The sequence below is a fragment of the Lynx rufus genome, unplaced genomic scaffold (assembly GCF_022079265.1).
Source record: "Lynx rufus isolate CCGP_SWC_20201006 ecotype Redwood Valley unplaced genomic scaffold, mLynRuf1.p SCAF_10, whole genome shotgun sequence".
Lineage (NCBI taxonomy): Eukaryota > Metazoa > Chordata > Mammalia > Carnivora > Felidae > Lynx > Lynx rufus.
Genome location: NW_025814824.1, coordinates 41,169,869 through 41,188,315, shown reverse-complemented (window position 1 = coordinate 41,188,315; position 18,447 = coordinate 41,169,869). Strand labels below are relative to the sequence as shown.

Sequence of the window (18,447 nt, the reverse complement as noted above, 5' to 3'; positions counted from 1 at the left end):
AGGCAGCCTGGAAGCATATCCCTCTGCCGGCTCTGCTTCTCCTCCTAGTCCAAGCTCCTTAAAGAAAGGGCCTGGCCTTGTTCACCTCTGTATTCCCAGCACTTGGCGTGCCATAAATATAATAATAGTATTAGCTACCACTTAGTGAGTACTTTGCCTTGCACCAAGCACTTTGTAAATATTATCTCTTGCCGTTAAATATGCTGAATCGAATTTAACTGACCCACATAGCTGGAATGGCACTTCTTTAAGGGGCATGGTGGTAACCCAGATGTGGAATCAGAGAGGCTTCCGTTCAAACCCTGACTTTGTCACATCCTGGTCACTTGAAATTTGAAACTCTGGGCCTGAGTTTTCTCATGTTTAAATTGGGGGAAAATAATAGCTGCGCTGCCTGCCTCCATAGAGTTGTTGGGAAGAAAATACAAAGAAACATTTGTGGGATATTTCTTTGTAAGTTCTAAAGTTTTTAAAAAATGTAAATGTCCCTACAAATCTAGTGATATCCACAGGCAGATTATACAGTGGGGCTGTCACAGTTTATGAGGAGGTATGGTACAAGGAATGGTCACATTTCCCAAAATATCTTCCCCACTGATCTATCACAAATTATTCCCTCTCGTCTGGCTCATAATTCCCACGATGGGCATGAGTAATAGCATGGACAGCAAAAGAGGTCGTTGCTAAGTCACTGTATTAGTTATCTGTTGCTGTATAACAAATTAGCCCAAAACCAAGAGTGTCCGTCAGTCCGCGGATCTGTCCCTTGCTTCAACAGTGTTTGGACAGAACAGAACAGGGAAGCCCCTTCTATCAGCCTCTGACCACCCTCCAACCTTTTTTCCAGTCACAACCTTCAGAGCCATTTTCTCGGCCGCCCACTCCCTCCAGGAGCAGCCAACACCTTATTGTGAGCTTAGCTCCTTATTGCCGATCTATCATGAGCTCCCAGATTTGTCAGAATGATTCCACCCAGGTGGAGGCTGCCTTCAGCGGTCAACATGTGTCTGTGGGTGTCCTACACCTACCTTTCTCTGGGCTTCTATTTCGATCACGGCATGGGGCTTTGGAGGATGTGGGCCACTTCTTCCACTAGTTGGCTGTGGAGAAGCTCAAGGGCGCTGAGCATCTCTTGAAGATGCAAAACCAACACAGAGGCCGTGTCCTCTTCCAGAACATGCAGAAGCCATCCCAAGATGTGTGGGGTAAAACCCTGGAAGCCATGGAAGCTGTCCTGATTCTGGAGAAGAACCTGAACCAGGCCCTTTCAGATCTGTGTGCCCTGAGTTCTGCCCATGGAGACCATATCTGTGACTTCCTGGAGAACCACTTCCTAGTTGAGGTGGTGCCCATCAAGAAGATGGACAACCACCTGACTAGCCTCTGCAAGCTGGCTGGCTCCCAGGCTGGGATGGGTGAGTATCTCTTCAAAACGCTCACCCTCAAGCATGACTGGGGGCCTATTAGACCCAGAAGCCTTTGGAGGAGCCCTCTGGTAACCCTGGTGCCAGGGCTTGTGCCTGACCCTCTCCCTGCAGCCACTAGAAAGATTTTTAACCACCCGGGAGCCCTTTCCCAAGCCTTAGAACCAATGTAAACAAATGAAGCTTTTTGTGGTCAAAAAAAAAAAAAAAAAAACAACCCAAAAAACAAATAAACAACAACAACAAAATCCAAATTAACCCAAAGCATAGGTGGCTTAAATCAGCAATACACATGTATCATCTCATATTGTTTGTGTGGGTCAGGAATTTGGAATAGCTTTGCTCAATATTTCTAGTGATACATGTAGTTAAGATTTTGGCTGGGATTGCAATCATCTGAAGGCTTTACTCACCCTGAAGGATTCACATCCAAGATAGTTCGCTCACATGGTGCTGGTTGTTGGTAGAAGACCTCAGTTCTCCTTCATATGAGCTTCTCTTTGAGCTGCTTAAATGTCCTCACAACATGGTGCCTGACTCTTAGAGTGAGCAGTCCCCACAATGCTTCTTATGATCTAATTTTGGAGGTCACAGACCATCACTTCCACCACACTTGATTTCTTTTTTTTTTTTTTTTTTTTAATTTTTTTTTAACGTTTATTTATTTTTGGGACAGAGAGAGACAGAGCATGAACGGGGGAGGGGCAGAGAGAGAGGGAGACACAGAATCGGAAACAGGCTCCAAGCCATCAGCCCAGAGCCTGACGCGGGGCTCGAACTCACGGACCGCAAGATCGTGACCTGGCTGAAGTCGGACGCTTAACCGACTGCGCCACCCAGGCGCCCCACACTTGATTTCTTTTTAGAAAGTAGTTGATCATTCAGGGACATCTGGGTGGCTCAGTCGGTTAAGCGTCCGACTCTTGATTTCAGCTCAGGTCGTGATCTCACAGTTTGTGAGCTGAGCTCCACATTGTGGCTCAGCACTGACAGCGTGGAGCCTGCTTGACATTATCTCTCTCCTCCCTCTCTGCCCCTCCCCCACTCACTCTCTCTGCCTTTCTCTCAAAAATAAATAAATAAACTTTAAAGAAAATTTTTCAAAAAGTAGCTGCTCATTTGGGCCCACGCTCAAGGGGACAAGAATTAGGCTCCACCTTCTAAGGGGAGAATTGTCAAAGAATTTTTGGATATATTTTAAAATCATTACAGTCACCATGAAAATCCACCTATGATATTGGAGGCTATTAGTGCTCAGCTGGGCTAAGCAGGAAGGGGTATTGAGATGGGGACAAGATTCGAGACCAGAAGAGGTCACAACTCAGGCACAGAGATGAAGGACTCTGGGCTACCAGGTCGTAAAGAAGTTTAGAGAGAGACACATTTGTGAACAGGGGACATTCCCTTGGAGAGCAGTTGCCTTGGTCTTGCCTAAAGGCTTGAACAAAAGTTTTCATCCCAGAACAGTTAGTCCTGGTCTCTTTTTGCTGAATAGCTTAGTCTCCATATGGGCAGGGAACTTACAGAATTACTCCAGGAAAGTTTGGCTGATTTGGGATATGGGGGTGAAATCTTCTGCTTTAAAAGACATTTATTCTCTCGATATAGGTCAGTTCTATTTTCTCCTGGGCCTTGGCCCTGACAAGGGTTGATCAAGGGATTAAAGCACAGGATCATGAACTCAAGAGTCAACAGGGGATAGTCAAAGTGAGCATAACAGATCTAAGAAACAAATCGGAGTGGCAAGCATTGTGGCAGACCGGAAAGCAAGCTACAGATGATTTCACACTAGAAAAAGAGAAATATCTGGACCTTTTAGGAATAATTGGACATTGATTCTGAAATACTGCAAATCATTAGTATTTCAGAAAACCATCATGATCCATAGGTAAAAATGGATGTTTATGAGAGTCCATTGAACAAAAGGAATTTGGGTATAGGTGAATCTCTCAGTGGCCCCATTACATCCATGAGTACGTTCTTCTGTTATTTCCACAGTTCCTGAAAATGTAGTTTGAGTAGATATACTCAGCAACTGGTAGAAAAGCCACAGTGGCCCCTTAACTTGCAGAGTGAGGGCTTTTAGAATCAGATAGAGTGCAGCACTCCTCTCTATAGCACAGGTAGTCCACCAACACAGAATTTAAAGTCTCAAAGATGGTGGTCCCTACCACATCTCTAACTGGCCTGTTTGGCTCTGCAAAAGATGGATAGAAAATTACGGGGTATTATTTTAAGTGTTGTTAAGTGATGACTACAACTGAAGCTGCTATTCTAAATGTCGTCTCTTCACCTTGTGGGTCTGCTGGATGGCTATTGATCTGGTAAATACATTTTCTCTATTAGAAGAAGTTTTCTTTTACGGGGCAGGAATAACAATACATATTCACCATGCCAATCTTCAGAACTGCTTAATTTTTTTGCTTTATGCCATAATTTAGATCAGGGGGATTTTTTTTAATGTTTAACTTTTTTTTTTTTTTACAGAGGTATAACTGACATATAATGTTATATTAGTTTCAGGTGTGTAGCACAATAATTTGATATTTGTATATATTGCAAAAGGATCACCACGATGAGTCTAGTTAATGTGAGTCACCATACATAATTACATAATTTTTTTCTTATGGTCAGAACTTTTTTTAAGATTTACTCTCTTAGCAAATTTCAACTATGCAATAGAGTATTATTAGTTATAGCCACAGTGTACATCACATCCCTAGAATGTATTTATTTTATAACTGGAAGTTGGTAACTTTTGACTTCCTTCATCCACTTGGCCTACCCTCCACCTCCCACCTCTGGCAACCTGCAATCTGTTGTAGATCAGAGGGATTTTTGATCCTCTTAATAACAGCCCACAGAAAAGAATTTTGGACTATAGTTTAGATGACATAATGCTAAAAGACCAAGTGAGCAAGTGGAAACAGATATCCTAGACACCCTATAAAACCTATATGTGTCAGAGTTCGGGAGATACATGCATTGGAAATTCAGGGATCTTAGAGACATTTCTAGAAGTTCAGATATCTGTATAGTATCCGAATGTTTCTTCCAGAGTGAAAGAAAATTCACTGTACCATGCATACCTCACCACTAAGAATAAGTGATACATCTTTGGCTTGGCCCTTTTTGGAGTTTGAAGGCAACATATGTCAGATATGGATGTACTCCTCTGCCCCTGTTGCTGAGCAATGCAGAAGGTTGCAAGCTTCAAGTGAGGCCCAAGCAGGAGAAGCTGATTCAGGCCACAACACCAGCAATTCTGCCACTAGGTCTTCTGATGAATGAACCCAACGGGAGTGCTCTATGGTGCCTGTGCCAAGCCCTGATGGAAGAAGCACAATGGAGAGTTCTAGAGTTCGAGGATGAAGGTTTGCTCTCAATACTCACATTGAGTATACGCTTTCTAAAACTCAACTCACTGAGGTATAATTAACATACAATACATAAAATGTACCCACTTTAGCATAGAGTTGAATGACTTGTGATAACTTATACACCCGAAAAAGTAGAGCTCAGTCAAGATAAGGAACATTTCCACCGAACCAGAATGCTTTCTTGTGCCCCTCTGCACCAATCCCGTGTCCCTTCTCCAGAACATAGCCCCCAGGCAACCACGGATTCTGTCATTACTGATTGGATTTATAGTTTCTAGACTTTTATATAAGTAGAATCAGGCAGGATGATCTCTTTTGTGTCTGGATTTTTTTACGCAGTGTAATGCTTTTGAGAGTCTTCCATTCTGTCATATGGACCAGTGGTATCAGCAGTTTGTTCCTTTTTTATTAATGAGCAGTATGCCATTGTACGAACATACTCCAATTCCTCTTTATCCATTAATAAATATCTGGATTGTTTCCAGGTTTAGGTTCTCATGAATAAAGCGGCCATAAGCATTCTTGTGAAGTCTTTGTCTGGACAAATGTTTTTATTTCTTGCGAGTGAACACCTAGCAGTGCAATTTCTGGACACACAATTAGCACATGTTTATGTTATTTTTTAGATTTTTTTTTAATGTTTATTTTTGAGAGAGAGAGACAGAGCACAAGTGGGGGAGGAACAGAGAGAGGAGGAGACACAGATTCTGAAGCAGGTGCCAGGGTCCGAGCTGTCAGCACAGAGCCCGACGCGGGGCTCAAACCCACGAATTATGAGATCATGACCTGAGCTGAAGTCGGACGCTTAACCATCTGAGCCACCCAGGCGCCCCCTATTTAGTGTATATTTCAATTTAGAAGAAACCGACAAACTGTTTTTTCAAAGTGGTTGCACCGTCTCACATTCTCACAAAAAATAGATGAGAGTTTCAGTTGCTGCATATCCTTACCAACATTTGGTATTGTTGATGTTTGTAATTTTAGCTATTCTAACAGGTGTATGGTAGTATTTCATTGTGGTTTAAATTTTCATTCCCTGATAGCTAATGATGTTTAGTATTTTTTAATGGGCTTATAGGCTACTTTTTAAAAACTTTTGTGAAATGTCAGCTAAAATTTTTGTTAATTAGGTTATCTGTCTTATTACTGAGTTGTAAAAGCTCTCTGTGTATTCTGGAAACAAAACATGTGTCAGATGTATGTATTGTGAGTACTTTCTTTCAGTACCGTATTAACCAGTGACTTGGGAGCAGAACAGAGCACAATGTGTTAATAGTCATATTGCAATCAAGGAAACCAAGGCAAATTTTTTTTAATATGAAATTTATTGGCAAATTGGTTTCCAGACAACACCCAGTGCTCATCCCAACAGGTGCCCTCCTCAATGCCCATCACCCACTTTCCCCTCCCTCCCACCCTCCATCAACCTTCAGTTTGTTCTCAGTTTTTAAGAGTCTCTTATGGTTTGGCTCTCTCCGGCTCTTTTTTTTTTCTTCCTTTCCCCATGGTCTTCTGTTAAGTTTCTCAGGATCTGCATAAGAGTGAAAACATATGGTATCTGTCTTTCTCTGTATGACTTATTTCACTCAGCATAACACTCTCCAGTTCCATCCACGTTGCTATGGAAGGCCATATTTCATTCTTTCTCATTGCCAAGTAGTATTCCATTTTCTATATAAACCACAATTTTTTTATCCATTCGTCAGTTGATGGACATTTAGGTTCTTTCCATAATTTGGCTATTGTTGAAAGTGCTGCTATAAACATTGGGGTACAAGTGCCCCTATGCATCAGCCCTCCTGTATCCCTTGAAACCGAGGCAAATATGGGTTAGGTAACTTGTTTGAGTACATAGAAAATAAAAACTAGGATTCAAGAGCCTCCAACTCCAGTATATTTTTATCAAATGCAAAGTTGCCAATAAATATTTGAGAGTGACTGCAAGAGAGCAAGAAAGCGTTTGAGTTACTGAATTATACTGCCTCCCAAAGAGCAGCGTAAATGCTGAGACTGAAATGGTGGCTGCCAATTTCTACCAACTCAGAGTTTCCTTCTTGTTCTATGAAACTGACATCAGGTGAGTGGTTTCTTGTTTTATTCACTGGGCTTGAGGCAGATTCCAAAGTCTGTAAATTTTCAGCCCAGTTTCTTCCAGCTTCTGAAACTTTAGAATACTTTGTGATTGAAATCAATACTATGGACCCTAAGATTTCCATTCATTTGTAAATAAGAATGTATTTTTGTGTTATTATGTATAACATACTATATCTTATATTGTATATGTTATATTTAAAGAAACTATTTTTTCATAATTGTTAGCATATATAAATTATATGAAAATGCATGACATATGCTATATCTTAATGAAATGTATTATTTTATAATCGCTCCTTCAACATGCCAGGCCCCATTCTGGTACTCAGTCTCCAAAGATGGCTGAGACACAGGTTCCTGACCTTGAAAAACTTATAGCTATGTGGAAGAGATGGAAGTGTTTTTTAAAAAATTTGTTAAAAGGCAAAGAACAAGTTTTCACTTATGGGAAATGCTTTCTAAAATATTTAGGGGTAAAGAGGCACCATGACTGCGACTTACTCTCAAACAGGCTCTATTAACATGTATTCTGCACGAAGCAATATTGCACTAAAAGAAATAAAAATTATTGGTGCACGTAGGTGGCTCAGCCGATTAAGTGTCTGACTCTTGATTTCGGCTCAGGTCATGATCTTGCAGTTTTGTGGGTTCGAGCCCCATGTCAGGCTCTGTGCTGACAACATGAAGCCTGCTTGGGATTCTCTCTCTCCCACTCTCTCTGCCCCTCCCCCGCTCATGCTCTCTCTGTCTCTCTCAAAATACATAAATAAACTTAAAAAAAAAAAAGAAATAAAAACCGTTCTTGGAGGCCAAAATATCTTACTCTTTTTCCACGTGAAGTTCAGATATACTTAGAGTCCATAAAAAGGTATACATTATCTGTGGTATTAAAATTTCAAGTCAGAAAGCAATCGGGGAAAAAAAAATATCTAAAAAGGCACTTGGAGAGTGATGAGGAAAAGATTGAGCAATTCTGGTGTACAGGAATTCTTTTTACTTTTTTTGCAACTTTTCTGTAAATCTAAAATTATTTTGGAACAAAAGTGTAAACATTGCACCGTGCCAGTGCTGGGAGAATTAGGGGAGCACAGATGAGGTGGCCCTAATTCTGCAGAGGTCGGTGAGGGCGGCTCTAGGTCAGGGGGCACGAGACGTCCCCACCAGAAAGGTGACATTTGCCCCAAGTCTTGAAGGAGAATCAGGAGTGGGCTGGGTAGATAAGGACACAGCCTAATCCCAACAAGCCTGGGAAGAAGATTAAATTCCGTATCATTTAGTTAGATTGTTTAGCATATTTTACCATATTCTAATGAGATACAAAGTGATAAGCCACGTCTTTTCGCTTCATCACCACGAGGATGCCTTGCAATTAAATAACAATCCTCTGTTAGGCAGAAGATCTAACTGCTAAACTTTCAGAAGAAACGGGAGTTGGAAAGGAAACAGACTGCTTTCTTCTAGGACTCACTATTTATCCAAACTTCCATTCTCCCAGGGAATGTTTCTGGATTCATGATTTAAGGACTTGGGAAACCTTTCGGGATTTTGGAGAGGAGAGGTGCCAGCTGTAAAATTTGCCCTTAGCTCTGGTGCTGCATTGGGTCAGCAGGCCTGAGAGAGGCGGAAGGTGGATTTCACATTTAGAAGCAGCGAACCCTGCCTTTCTGTGGGCTGGAAATCCGACACTGGGCTGTGGAAACGCACAGAGTCAGAGAGCGTGCTGTGAGACGGGGTGCGGGAAGGGGCAAACGCTGGAAAAATTGTACTTTTCTCCCCATGACAGTTGCCTTTTGTTTGGACAAATAATTTGAGGAGAGAACAAAAAAGCAGTTGTTTGCTTAATGCCAAGCCACAAAAACATGGAGCCTTTCTGGCCCCAGCGAGGAGTAAATTCCTGGTCCCAAGCATTCCTGATGATTTGCCCCCTGGTCCTGCAGACTGAGGTGACCCAGAAAGCACCCACTGTCCCCGGAGCCTCTTTTACTGGGCAGGGGCCGCCTCACTCATTCATAACTCAGTAGGACAGGGGTCCAGGGAGGCCAAGAGAGCTCAGTGCCAGGCCAGGCCAAGCCAGAGGGTGGCTGCGATGGGGTGGGGTGGCCTGAAAGCAAGTCATTAATGCACACGGATGCCCTGCCTGCCAGTTGCCTGTTTTCCTGGCCAGAAGAATCTGCAAAAAGAGTACAAAACCTTGTGTTCAAAAGTTTTGGAGTTTGTAACATATACAGACTCATACACACATATACACATGCCCAGAAACACACAAACTGCTTGTGATACATACATTTGGTGCCAACATAAACAGAGCTCTGGCCAAAAACCATGTTGGTTAGCAACTGGCCAATGAAGTGTTTAAAGTTAGATGCCAACAGAAAAACCCGAACAGTGGTGTTTTTCCTAAACTTGAAGTCACCAGTCAGTATTGCTTTTCCTTTGCAGAATGGTTTTCTAATATCTTCACTCAGGAAAGATCCTGTCTGCAAAAAGGCCCATGACGGGTTCGCTATTAGGTGAGTTCATTACCGTAAATCCATCCACAGTGAGTTCCAATAACAATTACAAGGCCATCGAGCCATGAAACCCAATGGCCGCTTTGAATTTGTGACCAGTGCCAGTGAGAAGTGGGGGTGGGAGGGGGGTAGTTCTGGACTTCTAGAACTGCCTGGTCTCCAAAGCTTATGGAAGCACTGAGGCTCCAAAGGAAGAAGGAGCAGCTTGTCAGGCTAGCCAACTGACACTTGAAAGAGCAGGCTGGGGAGGAAACACGTGCTGTCCCCTGAGCCCTCAGAATCTACCCCTGGCACCATGTGGAGTGACCACGTCATCCTAGGGCCAATGCTCTTCCCTATGCTCTCCCACCTTTGGGTGTTGAAATGCCATGACCTTCTATCTCCTAATGAAGCTTGTTCCCAGGGAAGGACTGATGTCTATTATTTGCCACTTAGTCTAAATATATTCAAGTCACCATTACCAGGTCATCCGATGTGCTGAACTTGAGCTCTGTGGCCTAACAGCCTTGACTTCTGCTAGAAGAACTAGTGCCCTTGGCCAGCATTTAGGAGAGGATTTAGTAGGGATGAGGAAGGGCAGGATTTCTCAAAACCTGCCCCCCACCCCCTGCCCAACCTGCATGTTCTTCCCTCTCAGCCCCCAGATCTCAGCTTAATTCTCCATTCCTAAATAAGTCAAGTTCTGATGAGAGAGTGTCTTGGTCCCAACTCCTTAGCCTTTACTGAAGTCAGGGCCCGTGTCTGTATTTGATCATCACTCTCGATCAAGTGTCTAGCCCTTTGCCTGGCATATGGTGCAGTTTGTTGAATAAATGAAATCAATGAATGGTTAAATGAGTGAGGGATTGGATGGATGCATGGGTGGATGGACAGATAGATGGGTTATGGGTACAGAAATGAATGATGACAGGTGGATGATGGAGTTGCAATACAATTCCATCTGTGCCCCGCCCATCTTCCTACCACCCTGCCTCCCTGAGAACGCTGTTGCTTCGGTGCAACTTACAGAAGCTCAGTCGATAGATGATGGCGTTGCTGGATGCTCGTGATGAATTACTGCAGTAGCAACTGAGAAAAGCCAAGAGAGCAACCAAAGAGAAGGGCTGGGATGATAAAAGGCAGAGAGGGAGAAATAGAGAGGTTGAGAGGTGTGCAGCCAAACAGACCACAGGCAGCTGGAGGAGAAAGGCAACGGCTTTGGGGACCTGATGGAAAAACAGAGAGAAGAGGGACTGGAGACTAGCTGTGGGGAGGGGAGGCAGCTGAGAGGAGGAATCATGGAAAAAGAATTTATATTATCAGGAAAACAAAATGGTAGGGACTTCTCTAATAGGTCTGTAGGGAGGTGAAGAATGAAAGCGGGAGGCTTTTAAGGGGAAGAGAGAGGAGGAGGAGGAGGAGGAGGAGGAGAAGAATCTCAAGCAGAAAAAATTAAGTGGCAGAGAAAGAGAGAAACAAATGCTGGCCCTTCAAGGTACAGAAGGGGTGCCCGGTGTGAGAAAGCCAAAGCCACAGCTGCCCTGCCAAGGGAGGAAACCTTAGGAGACCCGCCCAGCCAGAATCTTGAAGTCTCAGACTTTTTCCACCTTATGAGCTGTAAATTGATCTATTCAGTTAGAGAAACCTGGTTTTTATTGAGTAATTTCCTCTGAACGACCTCCAGTTTTGAAAATGTCCCCAAAGTTCTCTGCCTTCCCCCGTCCCCCGCCAGGTCCCTGCGTCAATGCCCGTAAATCACAGGGAGTCAGCCCCCCTTACTGCTCGCCAGGTCCCTTGGCTAATCCTGATATGGCACTGGGTCCTCCTGGTGCGGAGACCTCAGATCTGTTTGTTCTGTGGCCAGTTCCCAGCATGCACCTCACGGGGCTCCCATCCGGCAGCTTCTCAGGAACCCCCAGCCACAGAAAGGATTTCTAACTGGTCGGGAGCCATGTCCTCTGCCTGGCCTCCGTATCAAGGAAATGTCTCAATTTTTCTTCCTAGCCCTCAAATGGGGCCTCTTGCAGATGCAAACAAGGGGCTCTTTATGGGAAACATTGCCCATCACTTGCTTTTACATTGCGTCTTTTATGCCGACATCCCTCAAAGCATTTTCACAGACAAGTGTCATTGTCTCCCCCTTACAGATGGCACCGAAAGGAGAGCACAGAAAGTTAAGTGGTTCAACAAAGGTCAGACTCAAAAAGTCAGAGCAGAGGTGGGAAACAGAACCCACAGCTCCCTGCTCCCCGGCCTATCACCTGCCCATTCCCAGGCCCAGTGGGAAACAGCCAACCTCTGTAAGCATCCTTCCCACACTCTGGCAGCATGCAAACCCCCCTCATCTGTGCTATTTAAAGCTCAAAGCTGAAATCCCATCTTCATAATCAGGATTGCACAGATCTGGGGATGGAAGGGGCCATCTTGAAAGTTGATCGAAGACTAGTGTACTTGCCAAGACTCAGTAGGGTGGGAGGGAGGCCCGGGGGCCCCCTCAGGAGGTGAGATGCCGGCGTCAGGCTCGAAGAGCAATTGCATTACCTGTGTGGCTGAGGTTTTACTGCCTGCTCAATCTGAAAGTTAGCAAAGTAGTAATCAATGAAAAGGAAATATAATTGAGAAGATTAAAAGCTGAGGGTGGGTATGGACTGGGGAGGGAAGTGATTGCTAAAGAGGTCCATTTGTATAATTCAAAGGTCGATGCCTCTCATTAAACTCACATCTCCAGACACTCAGGGGGATGAAAGAGAATCTCTCCATGCTGACTGGCTGACACCTAAGAGTTTCCTCTGGCCACTTTCAAGGGCAGCATGAGGCCAGGGGGACAGAAGAAACTGTTGGAAAGAGAATTTAGGGGAATCCATAAGCAAAAGAACATTCGGAGAATTGAAACATAAAGCCAGGTCTTCTGACCTTTTTAAAAAAGATATCCAAGTTTCTTTTAGACCATGAGGGCTCATTTACATGATCTGAATGAAAGCTGAATCAATGCCCAGGGAAATTCCACCTCGAGACACACACACACACACACACGCGCGCGTGCGTGCGTGCACGCGTGCACGTGTTTATCCTTCCACGGAGTGCATGTGTTTCTGTAACTTTGGGTCAGTAATGTGCTCTGGCTGTCACTACAGGTTTTCTTGCAGAACTACCAACTGAATCTGTCTCTGAGACAAGTGACAAGCTTGTCCCCCAAACGCCTCCCTGGGAAGGAAGACACACAGGGGTGTGCGTGTGGATGTATCTATAGTTCTAAACCAAGACTTTGGTGCTCTGGGGTCCAGGAGGCCAGGTCATGCCTTCCTGCTAAGACACAGGTGCCAAATCAGATAATACATGATCTGTCTTCCTCCCCTCGCTCTTTTTCTGTTGTGGTTTCTAACAAGAAGTCCAACGTATGCTGGTCTCTCTTGTCCCTTCATCTTCTCTCCTTTCTGCCTACACCAGGAACCTGCATAGGTCTGACTTAGACACCACAGGACACAGAAGGAGCTGCCATATTTAGCAAATGAATTTGCTTACTATTGCCACCGAACACGTTACACAAAGCTGGCAGCTTAAAACAACACAAATTCTTCTCTCACAGTTTCTAGGGTGAGGAGTCTGGCATGGTACGGATGGGTTCTCTGCTCAGGCCGCGCGCAGTGACCATCAGGGTGGCCAGGAGAGGTGCCATCTCTCCTGAGGCTTGGGGTCCTCCCCCCAGTCCTTGCAGGGGATTGGCAGAATTCAGTTCATCGTGGCACAGGGCCGAGGTCCCTGTTTTCTCGCCAGCCACTAACTGGGGCGCAGTTCTTGGCTCCTGGAGACTAGCCACTATTCCCTGCCACGAGGCTTTCTCTGCCACACAGCCATGTTCTCCTTCAGGGCCAACAGGAGAATTCGCGACTGCTTCGAATCTTGGACTTCTTACGTCTCCAGCCTCTAGCTGCTGATTTCAAGAGCTCGTGCAGTCAGGCGCAGCTGCCCACATCACCTTCTATTTGATTAACTCAAAGTCAACTGATCAGCAACCTTAATCACATTTGCAAAAATTCCTTTCTGCCATGTAATGTAGGTCAGTCACAGGAGCTGTGTTCTTCACGACCCCTGATTTTCTCCCACACTCTTGGGGAGGAGGTTATACAAAAGTGAGGGTCACTGGGGCACCTTTAAGAATTCTCCTTAACACAACATATAAAAATACAGGATGCTCAGTTGAATTTGAATTTCACAAAAAACGACACATAATTGTTTTAGTATAGTTACGTACCATACAATATTCGGGACATATATACTTAAATTCGGGGCATAAATGCTACTGTTTGTTTACCAAAAATTCAAATTAAATTGGGCACCCCATATTTTATCTGGCAACTCTAGATGCAGAGCCTCGGAGCCTCTGCACCACACAAAGGCCAAGATTGGCCTGCAGTAAAAGAAGGCATTTCCTTTGTGAAGCAAGCAGCAATAGAACTTTCTTCAGCTGGGGGCCCTTGGTGATAAGACAAGGCCTCTGTGGCCTATTTCTGCAACATCACTTTCTCTGCTTCCCTTCCCCAGATCCCTCAGCCCACGGCTGTCAACACCCTGCAAAGTCACGGAGAGCAATTGCTGTTCCCAGGCTATGAGCACAAGTGGGCCCCCAAGGTCAGCCACAGAACCTCACTAGCCCAGAATCACAGCCTGCTGGTGGGCGGAATGGGGAACTCAGCAGGGGAGTCTGGGGTGCGGGGGGAGGCAGAACCCACCCCGGGCTGTTGGCCCTCTGCATGCATGGACGATCCCTGCCCCAGAAGAAGCTCTTGCCTTCGAGGCGGGCCACAGGGGCTCTCTGGGCCACGGAAAGCTTCCCTCACCAGCAGAGGAGTTTTCCTTGCAAGCCACTCTTGGCTCTCCTCGAGGCTGCTCCAAATCCTTGCCAACAACACTTCAAACTCTGGCCAGCCCTGTGTTACATTTTAACAGGCCAGGCCCTATTAGCCTGATCCTAGGATGGGTTATTCTTTCCAGTTTTCACTAACAAAAATCCCCTTTTATTTGGACACTCAAGTGGCCTCTAGGAACGAGGCTTTCATGTGTTGCCAAAAATGTTCGGATGCGGCAGCATTTGTGTGTGTGGCCAATTACATCGGTACCTCTGGGGTTGATCCCACAGGCCTTTCTCAGGCAAAATTCCTGTGAACTTCCAGCAGACCCCCCCACCCTTTCTCCTCAGCTCTATCTGCAAGAGGAGGCCCTGGGCGGCTGGAGATGGGCTTTCACATGGAGTTCTTACCCTTATGAAATCAATCTGAGTGGGGACAGTGATTTATATGTACCCTAGTCAATGCATTATTAGAATTAATATCATTATTTTGCTGCTTCCCTTTTTAGGTTTTTCCTCTCATAAATCAGTTTAGTTCGATAAGATTGGGCTGAGTTTTGGCTGCACACAGACGAGAGTGTTCGGCGTTGTGGAGCTAAGGACCGTTTGGCGAGTTCAGACAATGCCTCCATTGTTTTCTGATTTATTGAACGCTCAGGTCTTGCTAGTATTACACGTACTCGTTGATGTTTTGCAAAGCAGGGATTAGTAAGATTTTTTTTTTTTTTAACCTGGAAACCACCTCCATGCAGCGCTGGTTTCTCAGAGTCTCTATCTAGTTTGTCGTAAGCTGCCTTTTCCACGGCCAAGGAACGGCCACCAAAAGGGTGGGTGGGTGTTTTGATAATCATTCTTTCTTTCCATCTTCATATTTGGCCAACACACACACTAACCTGTCCCATGTGTGTGTTTGGAGTTTCCTAGCTGCCTGCGGAAGAGGACCTACTTCAGTCTTTTTCTTCAACACCCTGGTCGTACGATCCGTCTTGTTGATGCTATCCTATTGCCAAACCAGCGCGAGCTGTAGCCTCCCATCAGAAGCCCACCGACACAGGCACTTGGGGCATATTCAAGGGGCTTGGATTCCCTCTTCCACTGGCTTCTTCTTGCACCTCACAAAAAGGTTCGCTATCTGATTGTCCAAAACTTGCTGCAGAAGTCACCAGGAAAGCCTAAGGCATTTTTCTTAAGAAAAGGACAACATCAGAAATGACTAGAACCTAGCCCGCAAGAGGAACTCAGGAACAGTCGATTTATCTGGCAGCCCCGTCGGGCTCACATCATTTTGTTGGCCCACCACATCCTCACCCCTCCATCCGCCACCCACCCGCTCACCAGCCATGGAACCAGAGTTCCATGCAATGGCTTTTGCTGTCTGTACCCCATGCCTGGGGGCTCCTCTGCCCCCTTTCCTCTTTGCCCAGAACACGAACTTAGGAGAATAAACTCAGGAGAACAGGGACGCATTCCCACCAGCACACACAGCTACTCCTATGAGGAATTCAGATGTTAACCCCTCTAAGGGTGGCCTGATTAAGTGTAGCAGAAATTGATGTAAAGATAAGTCTTAAAGAGGGGCACCTGGGTGGCTCAGTCGGTTAAGCGTCCAACTTCGACTCAGGTCATGATCTCTCAGTCTGTGAGTTCGAGCCCCGCGTCGGGCTCTGTGCTGACAGCTCAGAGCCTGGAGCCTGTTTCAGATTCTGTGTCTCCCTCTCTCTGACCCTCCCCCGTTCATGCTCTGTCTCTCTCTGTCTCAAAAATAAATAAACGTTAAAAAAAATTTAAAAAAAAAGATAAGTCTTAAAGAGATGGGGTTTTTGAGCCCACGGTCTTCTGTATAATAGTCACTCACTAAATAGTTGTTGAGTCAACTGAGGTTGATATCTATTTGTTGTCTGTTCTAAGAGAAATTATTAAATAAAATTTAAAACATCCCCCCTCAAAGTAAACTTTCCCAAATAAGGAAGGGCTTATTGATGTATCTTTAGTGACAAGAGCTGCAGAATGCCCCCCCCCCCTTTCTCCAGGCAAAGTTCAGAGCTGGAATTCTCAGGGCAGCCTTAATTTTACTAGAAGCATAACATGCCTACATGTGAGCACAGCATATTGTACCATTATTGTTCCCCCAATCCCTATTCACACACCTTCTCTGGCTAACACATGCAAGTCTATTTCTTCCAAGGGGGGACATTACAGAGGAAAATGAATCAAGAAATTGCTTTGGGAAACTGAAAGAGATCTTTAAAATGTTGGTTCTGGACCGCACACCACTGAGACGGCAGTCAAAGTTGGCAAAATCTTGACTAGGGGTGTTACAAGTTACCCCTCTTACTACCTTGTAATTCCATATGCTAAGGTAACAGGTTTATTTCATCTATGTCATTAACACAGTATTCTGGGAAGCTGACACATTATTAGCCCCATTTTACCTATGCCAAAATCGAGGCTCAGGGAAATTAGGTAGCTTGCCCCAACAGTCGAAGGTATGGACCAGAGCCAGCTTTCTCATTCTCCTTTTGAGAAAATGTTGTTCAGTATGAACATATTTCCTTCTAAATAGCAACTCTTATTTTCTTATCCTTTCAACCAGGCTTTGAAATCCTTGATGATGATGATGATGATGATGATAATGCTGACGACCATAGTGACCATTTGTTTTGACCCACTACACTTTCAAGCACTGTATTATGCCTGAACGTAGTCTTCAAAATGACCCTGTAAGTCAGGGTAATATTAGTTCCATTTTATTCATTAGGGGGGAAAAAGGGCTAAGAGATGTAGATTAATCAAAAGTCGCCCAGCTAAAAAACAGCCAACCTCTGATTTGGACTATGCTGTGTGCGTCCTCAGTAACTTAGATTTCACTGACAGAATATTTAGTTAGAAAGCCTAGGCTAACTGCTTTCATGTCTTTCTTCCCTTTACAGCCCAGACTCTCTCTTCATTTCTCACGCTGGGCATTTCCACCTGCTAGCCCCATATAATATTTCTCGGTGTGAATGTGACTAGTACGAACACAGAGCCTACCATCTGCAACACAATGCACGAGATTCAAAGGAGGGCAAAATGTAAGCTTCTCTCTCTCTCTCTCTCTCATTTCTGTCTCTATCTATCCCTGTCTTTCTCTTTCTTTCTTAATAGCTCCATTTGAGGCTCAATACTGTCCTACCTCTGGCTTCTCACTGATAGCACAGATCAGGGCGACCAGGAGAGACCCTCCTATTTTACCTCATTGAGACTCCTTGTAAATGGTGCACCTTTTATACAATGCAGTCTTCGCAAGGTTTGCCGTGGAAAACCCGGTGGAACACAGAAATGGATAGCCATGCCTCAACTGCTGGAAATGTTCGTGGTTCATTCCAGATAGGGATTCGTTCTTCTTTGAAGTGGTGTGGCTGCTCGGTAAAATCAGAAAAGTTGTGTTCAGCACTCATGTCCGAAACCCACTAGTTATGTACCTTTAGACAAGTTACTTAATTTTACTGACCATATGTTCTCATATATAAAATGAGGATAATGCTATGCTAATTTCTCCTCCTATGAGGATGAAAATATCCCTATTCTGGCAAGGAGTAGGTCCTCAACAAATATTGCTTTCCTTTTGGGAATATATGGAATATAACTTAGCTTCATCTCCAAAATGCGAGGTTATATAAACTGTAACCATTAACTCTTAGACTGCGTCTTAACACATGGAAGCACTCAGAGGTTACTTGTTAAGAAGGACTCAGTTTACCCCTTGCACTAAGCACTCCAGCCCAGCCGTGTGGACCAGCATGGGTGGTTCACCACCTCTAGGCCCAAAGTGGTGAGGAGAGGGAACCTAGAACTTAACTTCTAGGACGTGGCAGGAGAGTGTCACAGAGACAGACACCACTGGAGAGGGACAATGACCTCAGTGGAAAGAACCAGAGGGATAAATACCTCAAGCCCTCTCCCCTCCCTCCCCTCCATATCCTGCGAGCATCTGCCATTGGACAAACCTAACAAGAAGCCACAAAGCAAGTCTTCCGGGGCACAGAGCGGGGATGAAAAATATTGGGGGGTCCAGAGGGGCACAGGAACCAGAGAGCTTGTCTTATGTGGCCCACGAGCCCAGCCATCATACATTTTCACCTTCTTACAGCAGCATGTAATTCTCTTTGGGGTCTGGACTCACCTCCATTCTAGAAGAGTTGCAAGTGCTGGGTATGAGGAGTGTGTGGGATCGC

General features: G+C 44.9%; 1 pseudogene; it reads left to right on the top strand.

The window, feature by feature from the left end:
• The first annotated feature begins 940 nt into the window (after nucleotides 1-940).
• LOC124524259 (ferritin light chain-like) overlaps nucleotides 941-18,447 on the top strand; it is a 74,976-nt pseudogene continuing 57,469 nt past the window's right edge.